The sequence below is a fragment of the Bactrocera dorsalis genome, chromosome 3 (assembly GCF_023373825.1).
Source record: "Bactrocera dorsalis isolate Fly_Bdor chromosome 3, ASM2337382v1, whole genome shotgun sequence".
NCBI classification, from domain to species: domain Eukaryota; kingdom Metazoa; phylum Arthropoda; class Insecta; order Diptera; family Tephritidae; genus Bactrocera; species Bactrocera dorsalis.
Window position 1 is genome coordinate 2,966,978 of NC_064305.1, and position 20,662 is coordinate 2,987,639.

General features: G+C 38.0%; 1 protein-coding gene across 2 annotated transcripts in view; it reads right to left on the reverse strand.

Annotated features, from left to right (window-relative positions):
- LOC105230152 (7SK snRNA methylphosphate capping enzyme bin3) overlaps window positions 1-20,662 on the reverse strand; it is a 135,452-nt gene that overhangs the window by 50,492 nt on the left and 64,298 nt on the right. The window contains exon 3 of one of the 2 annotated variants that reach the window (XM_049452277.1): window positions 2,210-2,243. The exons of the other annotated variant lie outside the window; for it this stretch is intronic. The gene's annotated coding sequence lies outside the window, so the exon portion shown is untranslated. The remainder of the gene's footprint in view (window positions 1-2,209; window positions 2,244-20,662) is intronic. 2 annotated transcript variants of the gene reach the window in all.

Consider the following 20,662-nt stretch of genomic DNA (forward strand, 5'->3'; position numbering starts at 1 on the left):
GCGTATTTGCTCAACACCGAGGGCAATGGTAACGGTAAAGCAATATAACAACAACTGCAGCTTTCACTTGCAGTCGCGTCGTTGATATTTTTGTAGTTAGCCAGCCAACACCGTTATTATACGCTGACCTGACCGACCGACCAACGATTTTGTTTTTGTGCCCCAACAAAGTACCGAAAAGCGGAAGGAGTTCGGCGTTTTCATAGCTTTTTTTCACGATTTTCTTGCTAACTGCGCCCTTTGCTTGGCAAATGGTTTGGTAAAGAAAGAAAAACAAGAAAAAATATAATAAAAATTCGCAAAAATGTCAACGCTGCGCACTGCTGGTCGAGCTGGTTGGTGAGGTTGGTTGGTGGGGCTGTTCGGTTGCACGTATACCGAGTATTAGGCGAAACTTAATTGCATTTGCTTATTTTTCCGCTCGACTGCAGGGCTTACCTTTCATGCGCGCGTTGTTCAACGCTTTAGAATTTCGCTCCCCACTTTTTGCTGGCTCCTATTTTATTCAGCCGAAAAAAATTTCAATTTAACAGCTTGTCAGTCAACCCTTTGCCACCTCGCTAAGCAACATTTTTTCCCCCCTAACGCATACATACAAACACATTGCTTTGCATTCCTAGTATGGAAATTCAATTACGACATTTTTCACTTTCCGTTTAGTTATTTTCATTTTTGTTTGCCGGCCTTTTATTTAAAATGCAATAAAGCCAATTTCACTTAATTGACTATTTAAATTTTTAGTTCGCAGTTGCGGCGTATGCTGCGCTCTCAGCGAGCAGCTCTATCGAGCGGTAATTATTTGCAGCGCTGCCGGTGCGCTGCCTAATTCGCTTAATTGACCCTTGTCAATAGCGGTCGCCTAGATTTTTCTTCGCGCTTTGGTTTTTTACGAATATTTTGCTAAGAGAATTACATAATTTATAACTATTTTATATAAATTATTGTAGAAAGTACTGTGTGAAATAATTGAATGATTACACTTCACAAAAAATCTAAAGGGTGCTGATGTGCTAAGAGGTCTGTGGCGTATTTGAGCTGTGTAGATTACGAATTTAAGCTCAAAAATTTTCCTTCACTTACGAAGCGGGGTTTTGACCCCTACATCCCTTGAGTACAGCACAAAAAATCCTAGAGAATGTTGACTAACATTTTTTGGTTTAGCAACCCAAAATTATTAGGCCCAAGATGAAAAATGGATTAAAAAATCACTATACGTTATTTGTTTGATCCAATACGTGGCGCTATAATCGATATAGTTCAAATATGTATCATTTGTGTTCAAAAAATGAGTTAAAAAACTACTTCAAGTGGAATATCTTTACCAACACATAATGGACATTTTTTAGGTTTAAGAGGATATGTCTAAACATAAACAAATTTTCGGACAACTTCTCATAAACATAAAAAAATATTACGATTTATTTCAAGTCCGGGTCAAATTTGATCTTGAGTGTATGCAAAAAATTTCCAAACACAGTGAATGCTTGAGCGGTAACAACATTTTTTGATATTTGGTAAAGACAAACTATTAAACGGACAAATGGACAGAAAGGCTAGTCCTGCCAGTGTCCGCTTATGGAAGATGCTACTGTAATATGTGTCTAACTTAAAAATCAAAGAAGAGATAAAGCTTCTCATGTACATAAAAAAGGTTCTAGCAAACTAGGAAACCAAATATTTATTGACTCAGCTTGCTCGCACAGTTTAAATGCGCAAGTCCGGATCAAATTTGATCATGAGTGTAATTTTCCACATACCATGAATGTTTTGTCGGTCTCAACATTCTTTGACTTTAAACGGACAAACGACCAGAAAGACTAATTATGGCACAGTCCGTTTATGGGAGATTGCACTGTGATTTATGCCTAACTCAAAAATCAGAGAATTTAGAAGATGTATTCGACCAATGGGGGAAGCAGGATATTTTAGTACTACTCTGGACAAAGAATAGGGGACTTTTTAATTTTAAATTAGCGCGAAATATATTTTTTCTATAAATTACCGTTCCGGGGAAAGTCTATTTTTTGAGTCAATAGAAGATATTAAACATGAATGCTTGCACTAAAATAAAGAAAATCTTTCCCAAGTGGCTGTAATCTACCCTAAACTCACCGACTACTAAACATTAACAAATCAACGACTATATAAATACATGTAATAATCTAAAAGTACTATTCAATTACTAAAAATCTGTCAAAGTTGTACTTACATCATTTGCGGCACCTTCAATATTTCAGAAAAACCTGAAAAAAAATAAAATAAATTATTACTTCTACACTGTAAATACCTAAAAAAAATTATAGTAAATATAATGTTAAATGATATAGACCAATAATCTTACAATTATAAATTATTCGAAAGCAATTAAATGTTGCAAACATGAAATCTACACGTAGCCACTGTTGGCAGTGTTCATGTGAATTCGCGTAGCGATAACCCACTTACTACATTACAAACTTAATTATAGCTGTAAGCACGATAGCCCGAGCTAAAATTAAAATAAAATTCGCAGCGAATAAGTTCAGAAAACTTCTATATATAGCTATAACTATTTATCTATATACACACAAACAAGTTCACCACATGGTTATAAATAAGTCACAAGAGAAAGTCAAAGGGAACTATTATAATAATAGTTTTGACACAGCAAAGCTCTGACGCGGGCTAGGTGAACAAAAATAACGGTTATTTAAGCGTTTCCAGCCGCACCAAGCAAAGGACACGCCTACTTAACAAAAATTATAGAATGTAGAAGAAATTATTAAGGCGAGTTTCATGAATGTTCTGAGTCAAGGATTATTGTGATTAAAACCAACAATAGCGACAAGCATGTGATATGAAGTACTTGTTGTCTAGCACCCCAGTACTTGAGAGAATCGAATAATAGCAACAAATTAGATACAGATCAAGGAAATGGCGAAATTTTTTGCTGAATCTGAGTAAAGTTGCTGAAAACCTTACAAAAAGTTTAGAAGACCGTTGCGAATACCCTACACGTGTATAGTGAAGGTTGTGTTCTACAACTGGTGGTTCGAACCGTATGAAATGGAAGCTGATGTGTGAAAGGTTAGGCCAGTAACTTCACAAAACTAGTTTAAGTAATATACTATATAACGGATGGAGGTAATTTTTTCAATAGCCTTTTTTTGATAATATAGCAGCTGTTGCTGAAAGTGTATACGAAGACCGTGGAGGATCGATTCGACGCCATTCGCAGCAGCTCGGACTGACGTATGCACCAACATGGCGTACGTGGAGACCTTAAATTGAAAGCGTACAAAATACAGCTTGTGTAAAAACTGATGGCGGTCAACCTTCCCAAGCGACGTCGCGCCGTTCTATGGGCTCTTGAAAAGTTCCACGAAGATCCGACGTGTTCAATCCAAATTTTGTTCAGACATGGCGCTGATTTCCGGCTAGAAGAGCAACCTGAAGAGATTCAAGAGCTGTTATCTCATTCAGAACAAACAAGTGTTTAGTGTGGTTTGTAGCACGGTCGAATCTTCCGTCCATATTTCTTCAAAAATGATGCCGATGAGACTATTTGATGCCTGAAATTGAAGCTCTTGATCTCGATGATATTTGGTTTCAACAAGACAGCGCCACTTCCCACACATCGCATCAATCAATGTATTTATGGAGAAAACACTTTGGTGAGTAGGCAATTTCTCGTCTTAGGCCGGTCGATTGGCCACAAAGATCATGTGATATCACACCGTTAGACTTTGTCCTGTGGGGACATGTAAAGTCTAAAGTCTATGCGGACAATCCCACTTCAATTCAGGTCTTGGAGCAAAACATCACGCGTGTTATTCGCCAGTTACCATTCGAAATCCTCAAACGAGTCATCGAAAATTGGACTCATCGGATGGATCATCGGAGACGTAGCCGCGGCCAACATTCCCATTAATTTTGAAGTTTCTGTGTTTTTTTTTTTTAAAGAAAGGAACCTCGAAATGGATCCATCATATATAATATCACTTTCCTCATTTTCATTTTTTTCATATTTGTATATATGAAGTTCAGAAGTGGATCAATATCTTTTCGATCCGGTCAGTTGATACAAAATAACTTGTTGGTCCATTAGTGCGAAATTCGAGGTATTTCTATATCCCACTCAGATATTATTTTCCACAAGCTAAACGCTTGACCATAACGACCACAAAACTGAGTAAAACTATAAAATTTAGTACCTTTTCACAAACCAAGTGCACGAACTTTAGTTAGTCTCGCCGCAGCGCGCTAAAAACAAAAATGCAAAAATGTGTGGAAAACTTGAAGCGCAGAAAATTGCATACTTTGTCCACAACGCTCTTCCACCAGCCGCCTAAGTATGAGTTTATGTGCGTGTGAATGTGCGCAGATGGCTTCAACAATTTGCCACGCCAAGCTTTTTATTGCTTTTAATACTTTTCTAAGCACTCAAAGCTTGCGCCAAGTAGCGCTGTGGCGACTGCAAGACTACAGCGACAGCAACAACAGCGTCAAAAACAAAAACAATAACAATAAAAGTGCAACCTTTGAAGGCTGGGTTGGGCGCAGCGTCTAGGTGTTGCGCGTTGCAGCCAGTTGATTGTGTTGCAGTTAATTTAAGTACGTGTTTTTGTTTTGCCAGTTTGCGCACTAACAAACGGTAAAAATACTGAAGGTGGCAGTGAACGTAAGTATGTTTGTATGCTGTAGGTTGGACGCTGCATAGCTGGTGTCGACATGCACATGTTGCGCCCTCATTTTCTATGGCAGCAAGGTCACGACATAACTTTTACACTTTTCGCGGCAACACGCGATATGAAAGCAACGTATATACCGTTATTACAGTATGTATGTATAGTAACTTGAGCACAAGTTAGCGCATACTTATGTAGCCACATTTTGGTGGCAAGTGTCGAAATCAAGAAAATGTATGCAAAGACATGTCCGATAAATTATTATTCAGAGGAGAGTTGCAAGGCGTGGCAAGGCAAATAAGCCGACATATGGAGTGATTTTCGTAGACAAAAAGAAAAATCAAGCAAACTACAAAAGAACGCAGAAATCGGTGTCAGTTAAAGTAAGTTTTCAGAAGAAAATACAAAGGAAAAGTACAAATTTGCAAAACTATATACAGTTGATAAAACAGATCAATTGAAAAGTCTCCGGCCTATCATAGAAAAACATTTTTTTTTTGGAAAAATTCGTTTTTTTATTCAACATAGTTCCCTTATGGGTTGATCCATAATAGCAACCCTCCAACTTTTCGATGCCATTTTTGTAGTACGATTTGTCCTTTGCTTCAAAATAGGCCTTAGTTTTGACGATCACGTCACCCTTCAACGACTTTTTTTGTCTAGTGAGCGTTCTTTTGAAGTCTGAGAACAGGAAAGAGCCTATAGGGGCCAGAACTGGAGACTATGGTTTATGCGGAAGGCATCTGGAACCCAATTCATGGATTTTTGTTGTGGTTTTCCTTGACTTGTGACACGGTGCATTGTCTTGGTGAAACAGCATTCTGTTTTCTTCAAATGTGGTCGTTTTTCGGCGATTTCGCCCTTAATTCTGGACGTGCTTTGTCAGTCGATTCGACTTTTGCAAACAGGGCAAAATAACGAAGCCCGTCCAGGCTCAAAAACAGTCCAACGGTTCCTTGCGCATCCCAAAATACAGAACCAATAGCCTTATCAGGCGGCTATTGCGTTTTTCCAGCCTTTGGAGCGGGTTCATCCCACTCAGATGACTGTCGGTTGGACTTCAAAGTGAAATGATGGCGCCATGTTTCATCCATTGTCCCCTATCACCGCAAAAGATCGTATTTATTATGCTTGAACATCTCCAAACACTGCTCCGAATCATCAGCTTGTCGTAGTTTTTGGTCAAAAGTGAGCTTGCGTGGCACCCACTTTGCACAGAGCTTTCTCAAACCCAAATATTCGTGAATGTCATGATCTAAACTGTTCAGTTAATAACTTTAGAGTGCCTACTATCTCGAACCACACCACTTTACGGTCATCCGAAATTATTTTGAGGACTTTTTTGATGTTTTCGTCGGAAACTATCTCTCTTCGGCAACCACTGCGTTCAACATCTTCGCTGCTCATTTCACCACGTCTTAACTTAGCACCAATCCTCGATGGCCACCGAAATTTGTAGAAATCTTTAAGCAGCAGCTCAGCCTCCCAATACGCCTTATAAACTCGAAGCATCTCGTATGACACTGAACTCGAGAAACCGTCACGAATGTGGCACAAATATAATTTCATTGCCACAAGTGAGGGCGACAAAACACTTTGAAGCATAAATTTAGGCGACTTAAATGTCAGAACACACACAACTAACCGCCTTACAGGCCCACGCAAAACCAACTTAAAGCACACAATGTCAATATACACACACACACATGCATGTGAGTACTAAAATATGTACGTCAATTGAAAAAGGATATGGCACCCACGCTGCTCATAACCGAAAAGCTTAACAAACACTTACGGACATACATGTCCAAGTGTGTGTTTGTGTCACGCGGCGTCTGGCTGACTGCCCGACCCAGTTGTTTTAGCCTCCCAACACCAACGAAGCGCGGAGGTGGCAGGCAAACTGTGCGAGCACTACTTCCGCCCGCCAGCGCCGACACCACTCAAATTTCAGTAGCCACCAAGTTTTGTTAAACACTGTGCGCCAATGCATGCTGGCCACATGTTGTGACATGTCGGTATTAGCTAACGTTGTGTTGTTGTGAGGTTAAAGGGCTGTGGTGTCCATGCGGTTGACGGCTGCATACAATAGCGCCAAACACACACATATAATCCTCATGCATATGTATGTATGCATGCATGTGTGTGCATATTGATATTGCCTATAATGCTATTATAGCTTTAATTATGCGCCAACCCCACAACACGCGCATCGCGCAGTAAGTTGCCAACTAACACATGTGCAATAATTCATAACTAAAACAGACGATAGCAATTTATAATTTTAATTAGACAACATTAATTAGAAGAGTGCTGCATAGTTACATTGTTTAAAATTTACTTAGTTAATTGTTATTGTTGCAAGTAGTTTTATGTTGGCATAATCAATGAGCCGCGCATAAGTGACAAACATGCATACACAGTACACACATACAACGGCACGTGTGGGTGTGAAGGTCAACATCATTAAAAATGTAATTAAGCTTAGAAAAGCGCACGAGCTCAGAGCAAATCTCTATAAAAGAAGAAAAAACGTTAACTTCAGCTGCCCCGAAGCTATATACCCTTCACGGTGGCATTTTTTATGGTGATAAGGGTATAAAAATACCTTTTTCTTGATTTTGAACGTTCAGTTTGTATGACAGCTATATGCTATAGTAGTCCGATCTGCACAATATCCTCGGAGATTGTACCGTTGCCTTGGATAATTATCTATACCAAATTTCATGCAGATATCTTGTCATCTAAAGAAGATTCCTAAACAAGCACTTGATTCCAATCCAACAGTTTGTATGGCAGCTATATCTATAGTGCTCCGATATCGGACACTCCAACAAATAAAGAGATTTTTCCCAGTTAAAGAAGATGTGTCTAAAATTTCAGGTCAATATCTCAAAAATTAGTACTAGTTGGCGTATATAGACATGGCTACTGCGACTCAATACGTCACTCTGATCATTTCTACACATTTAAGGGGTATCCGAAGGATCTTTCTCGGCGTTAGAACTTTCGTGGCAAACTTAACAGTCACTGGTACAAAAAGAGGATAAAAGGGTCTTCGCGACAAACTTAACCGTCTCTGGTATAAAAAGAAGATAATAATATTCAGCTTTAAAGAGCCTAAACCAGCCAAAAAATCTCCTCAACCATTTATTGATACGTTTGAGTTCCTTTCGACTGAATCCTGGCAGCCGGCAGAGGTCTATCAAAGCAATTGAAACTAATGCAACCGTAGACCGAGTCAGCTGATACGACTTATCTAATGAGAGAGCATTGAAAATGAACAGTCGCGGCCGCTGCTACCGTCATTGTACGTGGATATCTACGAAAGTTAGATTTTCCCGTAGAAACTAGTCAGCTGCTTTATTGCTCTCTTACAACACAGGGTTAGTTACCAGTCTCGATATTTTGTAGTAATTCAAAAATAAATACTTATATTTGAAATGTTCTTAAAATAACACAGAATCTTTGTCGAATGCTATTATTTATAAATAGTTAGACTATTTTTAAAAGTTCGATTTTAGTTTCGACATTTTACATTGTGAAAATTGGCAACATTGCTTAAATACAATAAACAACATAAAATTTATGAAATATTCTTAAAATAACACAGAAGCTTAGTCGAATATTATTATACACAAATGAGATTACTATTTTAATAGTTTGAGTTGTGTCCTGTTACATTATGAAAATTGGCAACATTGCTTAAATCTGAGAAAAAGAGAACAGCAAAACACGTATGACAAATTTGGTTTAATACGGGCAGTAAATATGGAGGGACTGTAGCGTGGCTTGAAACACGGTAGAACTGAGAAGAAAGTCATGGTGAAATACCGGCTTTTTCCATTAGGGTTGATATGATTTCTAAGTGTCGTTTCGGTCATTTTTTAATACATATGTCATGATCTCTAATTTCTTTTCGTTCTACTCATTAATGTTTACAATTTCATCGTGGAAAGATATACGCAAGAACAACATTTACAAATTATTTTTAATCAAAATAATCGTTCTTCAATTGCACTTTTGGCAATTTTCTCACTCCAGTACTGTAAACATTCGATCACCGTAAACGTCGTTAATTTGCTGATTTTGCCTTGAAACAACTTGAAAACAATAACGATTCCTTTACGAAAATCATCTTCCCCGGTGAGTAGGCTCACTTCCATTTGCGTGGGGCGGTAAATAAACAAAACTGTAGATTCTAATGAGAAATCCACAAATTGTTCTTGAACAACCGCAATATTCACCAAAATTGACAGTTTGCTGTGGTTTCTGGCCTGGATTCATCGTTCCGTATTTCTTTCGAAATGAAGTGTTGAACTGCCTCCAAAAAATTATGATTTGAGATTTGAATATTACAAGAAATTGTGGCATTGAATGGCTCCAAAAACTACCATTAGACTGCTCTTGTGTGGCTATTTAAAGTCATTGGTCTTAGCAATAAACCAGGCTCTCTTCAAGCTTTAAGAGACAATATTGAACGTGCCTATACCAATTTATTTAGTGAAAAAAGTACTCGAAAATTGGGTTCATCGAATTTGTTACTGCAAAAGAGGTCATGGAGGACATTTGATGATGTTTTATTCAGAACTTGTTCGACTGAATCGTGGAATCCAAGAGACGTGTGTCAAAGCAACTGAGTTTAAAGCTTGAAAAACGTAAAAACTAAGAACGAAGTCTTGATAATCTCAAATGTAACTTTCTCAACTTGCAAGGATCAAAGACAAAATTTTTTTCGAATTTCAATTATATGTTCGAAAGCCTTATTTTCGTTCAACGGATCTAGCCTACATTTTCTTCCGAATATTATACATATTCAGTGGCATGGTGGAAAGATAGGATAGCAGCATGATGTGTATTGGCAAGAAATTAAAGTAAGAAAAAGCAAGTGTGTTTTTACCAAACGACACTTCGTGTTAAAACTCCAAAAAAGACAGTCGTTTCAGAAAAACCCACTTGCTTTCCTGCCTTAATTTCTTTTCAATACACATCATGCTGTTATCCTACTTTACTCCCTGCCACTGGCACATAATTTTATGGCGTGGAAAGCAGTTTGTTCGCAACAACTCTGTGTTGAACTCCTATTATAATTACACCAAACGGCACCGATAATGCACAGCAAATGTGGCAAAGTGCCCTTCAACGCAGCTTTGCTGTAATAAAAGCTAACCATATTAATTAATTTAGTGCCAGTGTTGCTATGATAACGGTAAGCGTTTATATAATGCCAACAGCCATAACAGCCATGAAAATAAAAACGGAATTTTCATGCAAAAATAACTATATTCTATAACAAGTGGGGATATATTCAGTATATATACATATACATATATACTTATGTACGTGTGTGTGGGTATCCAATGCAGCGCTGCTGCTGTAGGCGGGAGGAAGCGTTTTTGTACGTGCAGAGATAGGAAAGTTAATAAATTTGCGCGCAAATAAAAATAAAAATGGGGGAAATTGCAAATTCATACGAAGCAAAAGCGAAAAATATGTAACCGAAACTCAATTAAAAACTATTTTGGATGTAACTAGATATTTCGGAAACTCATTCAATGCATATTAAATTACAAATACAAAAACACACTCATTTTGTTGTTGTTTTTGTGCTGAACAAATTGAAAACACACACAGCTACGTGTGTGTGTGTGTGTGTAGAGTCATTCATTAATGCATGGCAGAAAATTTTCGAAAACCGAAAAAACCAATAAAAACAAAAAGAGGCAACAAAATGGAAAACATGCTTCCACCAACAGTTTGTGGTTTATTATGACATACAAATGTCAACATAATCTCAATTTTGCGGTATTTACGGCTGCAATTGCGAAATGCAGAATGCAAACACCAACACACACACTGACACACACAAGCACGCATTTGCGCAATAAATGGATGTTAAATTGCGGCAGTACGTGACAGACGCATACAAGCAATTAATGCCGAAATTATTGGCTCGAATTAGATAGAGTGAAATATTTGCTGCTCTTATAGCCGTTCTCATGGAGCATACAGCTGGGATAGATATGAATATATTACGGCCATACATTTATCGAATGAAAATTGTAATTTAAAATGCAAAATTGCGCAAGCGTGTGTGTATGTGTGTGCATAAATAGATTTTCAATTAATTTATTGCTACCACACGTACCAGTGGCACAGAGGCAGCACATAAATACAGTTGCGTACAAGCACACATACACTCATATGGTGGCGGATTAGGGTGGTGCTTAACTAAATATATTTTTACTAGGGGATCCAGCCACGCGTTGCTGTGCTACTGGACATTACTGGACACAGTGTGCTCAATTTTACTAAAAGCGGTTGCGTAGTTTAGAGGTTCATCGCTGACGTACTTTTTATAAAAATGGGATTTTTAGACAAAAATTTTGGTTATAAACTGACTCAGTCAACTGAAAATTTCATTACCTGACACTTAGATGTCGCTACTGCAGTTAAAACCATATGAATTTTAGTTAGCCTTAACCTTCAAAACGCTCGTGTATAAACTTGACAGCTGTCAGATTATGAGTTTGCGAATTATAACGGGTGATCCAAGTGGAGGTACTTTTTTCAAAAGCCTTTTTTTGACAGATCACGAGTGGGTCATGTCAAGCAATCATGTTATTATTTTTCAGTATTGCTTGGCATTTCATCATGGAAAGACTTATGCTTGAATAACGTTTACAAATCGTTCACGTTCCGTAAAGAATGACCAGCTGAGGATATACTACATCTTTACCCAACTTGAAAGCCGGCATTCATTATTGGATAACTTGGATAACATTAGACCCCGTCTAGCGTTAAAGAAAATATAGCAGCCGTAGCTGAGAATTTACACGAAGACCGTAGAGAGTCGATTCGGAGCATTTTACGGTGACATCTTAAATTGAAAGCGTACAAAATACAGCTTGTGCAAGAACTGAAGCCTTCGTTCGACCTTCTCAAGCAAGATCGCTTTGCTTTATGGACTCTTGAAAAGCTCCAAGAAGATCCGACGTTTTCGAGTCAAATTTTGTTCAGCGATGAGGCCGATTTCTGGTTCAATGGGTATGTAAAGAAGCAACATTGCCGCATTTAGGATGAAGAACAATCTGAAGAGATTCAAAAGCTGCCATTTTATCAAGAAAAAACAACGGTTTTGTGGGGTTTGTGGGCCGGTGGAATCATCGGTCCATATTTCTTCAAAAATTATGTCGGTGAGAACGTAACCGTCAATAGGGACCGTCATCGCGGCTTGATAACCGACAATTTGATACCTGAAACTGAAGCTCATGATCTCGAAGACATTTGGTTTCAAAAAGACGACGCTTCTACCCACACATCACATCAATCAACGGTTTAATTGAGAGAACATTTCGGTGTGGAAATCAAGTATCAAGTTTTGGGCCGGTCGGTTGGCCATCAAAACTGTGTTATATTAAACCGTTAGACTTTTTTCTGTGGGGATATGTAAAGTCTAAAGTCTAGGTGGAAAATCCAGCTTCGATTCATGCCTTTGAGGATTGGTTTATTCATTATATCAACCCTCAAAGGTTATGTTGAGTAAAGATATGAATTTTGCCAAACCGATGGGTGCTTACTATGGTGGACTTTTCATTGGACCTGATACGAGTATACACATATCTGATTTTATTGAGCGGTTCGATATTCAGCCAAAGAAACAGATATTGCGCTGCAAAATTCGCCGCTTAACTTTTAAAGCTCACCCTAACCTCTGTATATGACTCGTTGGTGTGCTTTTCAGGGCATTCAGCGGCACATGTGTGTTTAAATTAAAACTCAATAAACACGCACAAACATGTAAGCGCTTCATATTCATTTCCCATTACACTGTGCTGCCTACTGTGCGGCCACTTTGGCAATTTTTGAGCCTCCATCGCAATATGCAATTGGGAATTGCAGACATTTGCTGCACGCACATTTCGTGTTTCGAAATAAAGCCAGCACTTGCGCTTTGCTGCTCTTGTTGTTGTTATGTTTCTTTTCATATTTCGGTTATTTTATTGTGGTTGGCCATTTGTAACTGTGCTCAAGCGCTATGATGTTATTGGTCTCGGGTACATGTCGGCCGGTGGTAACATTAAAACAACAAGACTGTCGGCCATAAATTTTCATTTTGTATTCCTGAACACGCTGACACTTCCTACAGCCGGTTCCCGTGGACGTTTGCGTAAATTCAGTTGAACAGCAATCGACAAAGATGGCTGCAGCTGTGGTTGCCGTGAATGGTCGCTGGTTGGCGTTGGGGGGCGAGTGCGGGTCGACGCTTACAATTTTATTAGTTTAGCCTGAAATCAGTGAACTTCAACTGAAACAACGAGTCAAATTGCATGGAAGTTCTTTAGAAATTCACAGTGCTTGCTTGTAATTGAATTGCATACTTTTAGGCGGTTTTACTTGTTACGTATATTATAGCCGTTACGGGGGTTGCTTTCGGGTAGATGTAGTAAGAGGAAATGTGCGCGAAGGGAAGACATTATAAACTCCAGTTCGTGTGCTGATGAAAGCGGACTCTTTACAAATACATATTTGGTGGCACAAAGCTCCAATTTACGAACAACTAATGAGTATACATGAGTTATTTATAGACGCCGCTGTGCAGCGCATTGCTAACCGAAATTGTCACCAAAACATTCCAGGCATTAGACAACATAAAAGACTGTCGCACTGTGTGTATGCCTCTCTCCAGATTTGAATTGAAGTAATATTAGTAGTAGAACATTACATAGTCTGTCTATTCTTGAAAAAAAAAATGTAGTAATTTGCCGAGTCACACTTATGAAGTTTTTTATACCTTAGAATCAAAGTATTGGAATTGCTAGTGGACTGTTGGACCTCAGACCAAATCAGTAAGCGCTAGTCAACTACCAGCAGCTGTGTAGTTGCAAGGTCCTTCTGGCCAGGTCTAGTGAGCTCTTCGCTCTTGTATGAGATATTTTTTTCCTTGTATGAGATACTTTTTTATTAGATGGGGTATCTTTCTAAAATTTAACCTTAAGTATTCCCCGAAGCAAAAGTACAATCTCCCAAGATTTTGTTCAGATCGGACGACTATAGCGTATGGCTGTCATATAAACTTAACGATCGAAGTCGAGTCTTTGTTTAGAAAACTTTTTCATAAAGCAAGATATCTCCACAAAATTTGGCTCATATTATTAGCCAAGGCATTGCAATAATATCTGAAAAAAATTTTTCATATCGGAACACTATAACATATAGCTGCCATACAAACTGACCGAAAAAAGTCAATTTCTTGTTTATAAACTTCTTCATTTGTGAAGTTCAACCGAAGTAAACATTTTTTTCTTGTTATTTTGCCATTTATTATTCCAACTACCAGTGTCTATTTAAAAACACCAATTGGTCACAGCTGTTTTAGACTACACCAACAGACAACTAACCTATAAACCAGCAGGTGAATACGGTCCTATCTCACTACAATTTACTGTTACCGCGCTGATAATTCATTAAATCCGTGACCGAAATGAGCGAGGGAGCGCTATTACGAAAAGTACACGTAAGCCTTGGCTACACACGCGTCTAACACGTGTAGGCGCTGATGATGCGGGCAGACAGTCAGGCGTGTGCTTTGCGGCCTATCATTAGTCAACAAAATTGGTGGTGGCAGCAAGTGAGTGCCTTCAATTTGGGTACTGTTTTTACTGACACTTGGTGTATGTCAACTAAAATATAAAATAACGTAACATCACTTGTCATACGTTTACAGGCGAAGGAAAAACGTTATAATAAAAACCACTCATATTGAAAAAAATTTGAGTTTTGGTTATAAGTGGTTATATATTGGTTATATTGGATAATCGAAAAAGTGTCTTCGTATTTTGTCAATAGATGCAGTCGTATATCTCCAGTGCTATCAATCATACCATATAGTGTTGGAAAGGTAAGATTTGAAGCTTCATCTCACCAAAAACAAGCATTCAATTCGAGGAAGTTTGAGAAAAATTTACATCTGTTCAAAAATGAGTGAAAATAATGACGAAATTCGCTATATTTAGAAATTTTGATATAAAAAAGTGAAGAATGTCACGGAAGTCACAAATAAAATTTGTGAAGTTTACGGAGACGATGCTGTATCAGTTTGTGTAACAATAGCTCGCTTCCGTTCTGGAAATTTCGATTTACACTGATCAAAGTTTTACACTGAATGTCTCTAGCGGAAAAATAGCAAAAAATTTTTTATTTCTTTATTATTATAAATATAAAAAAATAAGAGAGGTTTGATTAGAAATACGAAAATATTTTTTCGACTAACCAATATATTGGTTATTATAACCGATAGCCATTTTTGATTTTTTCTTTATTAGTAAATTGTAAAATAAAGTTAAAGCTTCATTACAAACGCGAAAAGATTTTTTCGAATAACCAATACATCGGTTATTATAAATATCAGACAGCGATTTTTCGATTTTTTTTTATTTTTGGTGATACGTTCTTTTGCATTTTTTGTGACGGTATGAGCATGCGTTGCTCGCATTTAAGCAGCTTTAATTTTAAATGAAGTCTTAGTGAGCACGAAAAATATATACTCAATCTCTCGTGGTGCTTTTACGTTTCTGCTTTCTTTTTCTTTCACTTGCTTTCAGCCTTTGCTTGCTCTTTTTCATATGGCAGCTTAATGTGTCTGTTTTTTTCCTTTTAATTCATTTATTTTGCGCTTTTTCGTGCTTGCTTTGTCACTTGCTTTACTTACCTGCGCAACGCGTGGGTCCTTTATATTTTTCAACGTCGCTAATCAGCCGTTTGTTTACAGTAATTACTTTTTAATGTTTATGCCACACGCTGCAATCGATTAAGCAAATTAGCGTGTGAATTATAAAATGGTTGGCGTTGGGAGTGGGAAAGTGGCAGTTGGCGCGATATGAATTATTGAGGAAGTCGAAGGCAATTAGAACAAAGTATATGGCCATATTAGCAAAGAGGGGCGTTTAAATTGCCAAACACGCCATAAAAAAATAACAATATTTTTCCAACAATGAGCTTGCTTGGCAGAAATCACAAGAATAATAAAATAAATGCGTTAAACAAGAAATAATTTCGAGCTATTAAGAAAGCTATGCGCGCATGTGAATCATCTCCAAAAGCAAATAAATAATATAAAAACAAAAAAAATGAGTCTCTGCCTACGCGTCAAGAAATGTGCTGAAATATTTTCATTTGGCTAAGCGCCAAGGCAGCAGACTTCACTGTTTATAAAACGAAAGCAAACGAAAATATTTCAATTAATTTTCGCGCCAAATTGAAATGAATTTATTTATATCACTACTATTTTATTATTTATTTGTTTATTTTCTCTGCCGTACTGACAGCAATTTTTAACTCATAACAACAACAACATGCCGACATATATAAGTAAATAAACAAAAACTCGCCAAAGAACGCCCACAGCGCACACCAGCGGCAGCAACGAGAATTCGCAGAGACAACTACAGACTCGGCGCGCTTTGGCACATTTTAAAAGCAAACAACAGCAACAACACAAATGTGCACGAATGTTGGCTAAAGCGCAGAGCAAGAAAGCAAACGTTGGTTGCATTTACATTTATATTTAGTAAAACACAGCAGCCGACACAACCGCATATTTACATAGTATGCAGGAGGCATGTGCATGCCATGGCGTATACGCAACCACAGATATTGCAAACTCATTTAAATGCTATTGTGACAACTTTTGCATTTAAATACGAGTCTACTAAATACTGTTTTTAAAAATGAAATGGAAATCAAAATTGAAAGCGACAATGACGGCAAAACCAAATGCTACAACAACAACAACGACGACAATGACAGCAAGTTTAGTCGTAACCACAACACAGACACAAAGCAGCGCTGCCAGGAGATGAACGACACACTACCGGCTGTCTGACTAATTCATTGCCTAACTGACTGACTAGCACACCAACTGACTAGCACACCAACTGACTAGCATACAGACAGACTAACTGACACACCGACTTTCTGCCTGAAACAACGACTGATTGAATGGCTGACTGACTGACTGTTACAACGTGCGGCAGGCAGCAGGAAAGTAGGAAAGTCATTAAAATAATTGCAACATAATTAAAAAAGTTGAAATGTTTTCACAAAATGCAGGCGCTCATACAAATATCTGGTGACATATGCCACAAGCCCCTGAGTGCAATAAACGCCTACACTCTAGACATACTCACAGAGCGTGCATGTGGAAATAACTAGAATAACAATATAACAGGGCAGTGGGAAGCCACTATGGGGTATGAAATGAGGCAGACACAGCACCACAAGCTCGGATATACATACACACATATACACAGTTATACGTACATACACACACATATGCATTGAGATTTATGTGGAAACGTACAGCTGGCAAATAATAGCATGCGCTGGTGATTTAAAATTGACTCAAGCTGAAATGGCAGAAATGTGGGTGTATAAGTGCAATAAAACTTTTTGTTACAATGCACGCTGGGGAATTGAAATTTTGCTAATTTGAGCATTTAATGTGCAAATCGGAGATTTTCTACGAGTTAACTGTTTTTGAAGCGCAGTACAGCAATGATTTCAAATGCCTGAAGAGCTAGAAAGAATTATGGCACTCGAAGTACCATATGGGAGTTATGAGTACGAAAGGAAAATGTGACACAATTTTCTTCAACTGTGTAATCCAATAACTCATTTTGCAAATTTCAATTTTCTATTTATCTAATTTCCGGCTGTATGAAAAATTAACCGTATAAGACCCAAAATTTTATGTTTTTACATATTTTTCTAAACTATTTGTAGAGTAACGACTATCGTTCCTCGAAGATTTTAAGGTCTTTAGTGTTACTAGGGTATACTAGCGGTAATTTTACCCGATATAGAATATACTATTGGTTAGAGTTCTATCGGTTATTGTAACCGTTAGTATAACAAAGTTATTTTTTGAATTTCTCAAGCCATTCGTTTTTTTTTTTTTGGAGTTTTACTTTGATTTTTTTAGTGTACTTGCATTAAAATAATTGCATTGGTACAACAATTTAATAATTTATAACCAAAACATGCAATATTAACTAATATTAACCCTCTAAGGTATGCCTCAAACAAACTTTAACCCTGTAATACTTTCTCCATGCAGATTCTTGGTCATTTTCATGGTAGAAACCAAGGCTATTACAGGCAAAATTCTAACTTTTGAGATCTAACATACATTTTGTAAAATATATGAGGTATAAGCAGTGTAGGAAGCCAATTTATGGCAGACACTCACACTCAAAACTCAACATAAATAATATTTTTGAGTACCTTTTAAAGTTTAGCTCTACTTTACACTACCATAACAGAGAAACTTAGAGGCCCTCGGTTAAATATATGCGCAAACATAATACAAAATAGCACGAGCAACAAATTAGTCGAATATTTTAAGACTCGGATACAATATTATGGGCAAATTTACATTTATATAAACAATTTTAAGCCTCTGACACCAACTGATGCGTTACTAACTACCACCATTCATTATGCTCTAATATAATAATTTACCTTAACACTCTTCGTCTTTCCATCTAGTACTTTAAAGCATCTAACGTATTTTACGACCGCCAAGCACAACAAGCGAACTAAGATAACCAACATGGCTTACTGCCGCACTGGCTGACTGACGATTTGCCAAACTGTCACACTGCCACGGCCAATTCCAACTTGACGCAAGAAACAAACAAGCCACTGACTTAACTTACTTGGCAATTACAAGACGCCAAATAGCTTAGAAACATGTCAACGGGCTTCCGACTACATTTAAATGTCAACACACGCCGTCTTTGGGTCACAGCACAACTTATAAGCAAGGCGAGCGGCGGCAGGCGTGTATTAAGCGCTAGACAACATGCACAAAAGTAATACAATACCACAACAAATAGAAGAAACAACGACGAAAATGCGAAGTGCTCGTATCGCAATTTGACCAACTGGTGAGAATTGGTGAGGCGGCTGTAAGTAAGGAGTTGGGCGCACAGGGAATAAATGCTCCTAAATCGGTGATTAAAATACGTCCAACAGTGGCACTGGTATAATGGCATACATACATATATGTTTGTGTACATGTTTGGGTGTGGACTGCAGACAGCAAAGCTGAAAATGCTGAGAAAGTGAAAGGTGGTAAGTGGCATGCGGCAAAGAGCGATAAAGAACAAGTTGAAAGTTCAGTTTAATGCGCTTTGGTTGAGTGCACACACACATTTGTTGAGATTAGAGCGTCATAGCGGTTTATGGTAACAAAAAGTACGCCATATGTGCATTTATGGGTACGAAGGCCGACTTGAAGCACACAAAAGTTGTACAAAGCACGAAGTGCGCGTAAGTTGGTCGAAGCTGAAAGTTGAAGTTACTAGTCTGCGTAAAGTTTCGAAGGACTTGAGTGTATGTTGAGGTTAAAACCAGGACTTTGGAGCGACGATGGCTAATAGATATGACTATAATACAAAATTATAAAAAAAAGTAAAATGTTGCCTACATTTAGGCGCTGTTTTAGCCTGGTCAAACAGCTAGTGGGTTCTGAAATTAGCTAATACATACTCACAATAGTTTCAGTATCAAAATTTTAACTGAACTTCGTGATACTTCGAAGGATTTGCCTGTCTGTTGAGGTCGAAAATAGAGTTTTGGAGCAACGTCGCTAATACATATAGATAATGAGACAAATTTATAAAAAAAACAAAATGTTGCCTACATTTAGGCGCTGTTTTAGCATGGTCATACACCTGGTGGGTTCTGAAATCAGCTAATATATAGTATAAACATAATTTTAGAATCAAACTTTTAACTGACATTGTTTTTTCGAAAACGAAAGCCACAAGCAAGTTGGTCGCATGCTTTACACCGCTTCAAAACAGATATGAACGCAGAAGTGTCAACAATCACGCAACCAAGGCACACCAAACCGCTCAAGAAACAAATAAAAAGATAAGTAAAAGACATTACAACTGCAGAGGCAATAATCCCACCACACTCTGTGCAACATTAACCAAGAACATAAAACATTTACAAGCAACGCAAACAATAACAATCGTAATAGCAGTAACAATTAACGCACATACACTTGTGCGGAAGTTGTCAAAGTGGTAATATGAAATTTAGTTCAATTGAGGCCTACACTTTCCAACAACTACACCACATAGCTGGGCCATGACGAAGACGCAGACGGGCTACCACAAAGCTGATTACTTAAGAAGCTGTTAAGATGCTTTTGTAGCGCTGGCAATACGTAGACACTAAAGCAAATTAGGCAGCAAGCAAGTACGGAGAATGTCACAATAATGTTGAAGACACAGAGCGGTGGCAGCAGAAGAAAACCAAACTGAGGCTTAATTTGCCGTACAACGAACGGCCGCCATCGCCTGCAAGAAGTCAAAGTATTCGAAGTGAGCTTTAGGCGGTTGAGAAATGTGAGCAGCAAGTGAGGAAAATGAGAATTGTTGAGGTAAGAGCGAGCAACTTTAATGCAATTAGTAACGTGGATAACGTGGGCCAGGGTAGGGCGGGTACGTAAGCGCGAGCCGTTAAACAAAACCTGCAGTTAAGCGAAGTTTATTAATTACGGCATACCATGGTAACAGATTTCTTAAATTTCTCGAATCAGATGCTCCACTGAGCAACACAAATAAACATATAAATTGCTGTGTAATATTTTTGGACTTTGCTTTTTGTTGCTTGCCGCCACAACTACTGCAGTCCGCAAGCGCACACTTGTTTTCGCACTTCTCACAGCGAGTTCATAACTTTTTCTCGAACCACACCCCGCCAGCCCCGGGTGTTGTGGGTGCTGTGCTGCCACAAAATTGCTTATTTCTGTGTGCCTGACAAACTTTCTTTGCGGCAAAAATAAAACAAAAAAAATGTATGCGAGTGAGTAGAAAAGTTTGCGAGTTTTCGCAACTTGCACGCACACAAGCCCACCAACAAGCAAGCCGAAAATAAACATAAACGAAAGTATACAAATATATAATGTCTGCCATTAC